The 1,866-nt window shown below is 42.2% G+C and overlaps 1 pseudogene; it reads left to right on the forward strand.

Annotated features, from left to right (window-relative positions):
* The first annotated feature begins 307 nt into the window (after positions 1 to 307).
* LOC108311003 lies at positions 308 to 1,405 on the forward strand (annotated as a pseudogene).
* The last annotated feature ends 461 nt before the right edge of the window (positions 1,406 to 1,866 follow it).

The following is a 1,866-nucleotide window of genomic DNA, read 5'->3' on the forward strand; positions in this document are numbered from 1 at the left end:
ATAAGAGCTGACACTATAAAAGTCTTAGAAGAAAACATAAAAGTAAATCTTCATGACCTTGGATTAGGCAATGACTTCTTAGCTATGACACATCAAATACAGGGAACAAGAAAAAGTAGATAAATTCGACCTCAACAAAATTAAAAACAATGTGTTTCAAAGGACATCATCAAGAAAGTGAAAAGACAGCCCACAAAATAGAAGAAAGTATTTACAAATCATATATGCAATAAAGGTCTAGTATTTAGAATATATAAAGAACTCTGGATATTGAACTCAAGTTGTAAGAGGCGAGTCCAGTCTCCAAATGGAGGTAAAACTTCTGCCTGGTCGCCCCCAGCCAGAGTCCGGGCAGGGCGCAGGGGCCATGATCCAAAGGAAGCAGAGCAGTTGAGAAACTGTTTATTGGTGGTCTGAGCTTTGAAACTACAGATGATAGTTTAAGAGAGCATTTTGAGAAATGGGGCACACTCACAGATTGTGTGGTAATGAGAGATCCCCGAACAAAACATTCCAGGGACTTTGGTTTTGTAACTTAGTCTTGTGTTGAATAGGTGGATGAAGCAATGTGTGCTCCACCACACAAGGCTGATGGGCGTGTAGTGAAACCAAAGAGAGCTGTTTCTAGAGAGGATTCTGTTTAGCCTGGTGCCCATCTAACAGTGAAGAAAATTTTTGTTGGTGGTATTAAAGAAGATACAGAAGAGTATAATTTGAGAGACTACTTTGAAAAGTATGGCAAGACTGAAATCATAGAAGTTTTGGAAGACAAAGTGCTTTTGTAACTTTTGATGATCATGATACAGTTGATAAAATTGTTGTTCAGAAATAACCACACTATTAATGGGCATAATTGTGAAGGGAAAAAGGCCCTTTCTAAACAAGAGATGCAGTCTGCTGGATCACAGAGAGGTCGTGGAGGTGGATCTGGCAACTTTATGGGTCTCGGAGGAAACTTAGGAGGTGGTGGAGGTAATTTTGGCCATGGTGGAAACTTTGATGAAAGAGGAGGTTATGGTGGTGGAAGTAGTGGTAGCAGAGGTAGTTATGGAGGAGGTGATGGTGGATATAATGGATTTGGGGTGATGGTGGCAACTATGGCGGTGGTCCTGGTTATAGTAGTAGAGCGGGCTATGGTGGCGGTGGACCAGTATATGGAAACCAAGGTGGTGGATATGGTGGCGGTGGTGGAGGATATGATGGTTACAATGAAGGAGGAAATTTTGGCAGTGGTAACTATAGTGGTGGTGGGAACTATAATGATTTTGGAAATTGTAGTGGACAATAGCAATCAAATAATGGACCCATGAAAGGGGGCAGTTTTGGTGGAAGAAGCTCGGGCAGTCTCTATTGTGGTTATGAATCTGGTGGTGGACATGGTAGGTATGGTAGCAGAAGGTTCTAAAAACATCAGACAAGGGCTACAGTTCTTAGCAGGAGAGAGAGCGAGGAGTTGTCAGGAAAGCTGCAGGTTAGTTTGAGACAGTCGTCCCAAATGCATTAGAGGAACTGTAAAAATCTGCCACAGAAGGAGCAATGATCCATAGTCAGAAAAGTTACTGCAGCTTAAACAGGAAACCCTTCTTGTTCAGGACTGTCATAGCCACAGTTTGCAAAAAGTGCAGCTATTGATTAATGCAATTTGGTGTCAACTAGATATACATTCCTGAGGTCTTTTTTCTATTGTAGCTTTTTCTTTTTCTTTTCATTACATCAGGTATATTGCCCTGTAAATTGTGGTAGTGGTACCAGGAATAAAAAATTAGGCCGACGCGGTGGCTCATGCCTGTAATCCCAGCACTTTGGGAGGCCGAGGCGGGTGGATCACGAGGTCAAGAGATCAAGACCATCCTGGTCAACATGGTG

The sequence above is a fragment of the Cebus imitator genome, unplaced genomic scaffold (assembly GCF_001604975.1).
Source record: "Cebus imitator isolate Cc_AM_T3 unplaced genomic scaffold, Cebus_imitator-1.0 Scaffold110, whole genome shotgun sequence".
NCBI lineage: Eukaryota > Metazoa > Chordata > Mammalia > Primates > Cebidae > Cebus > Cebus imitator.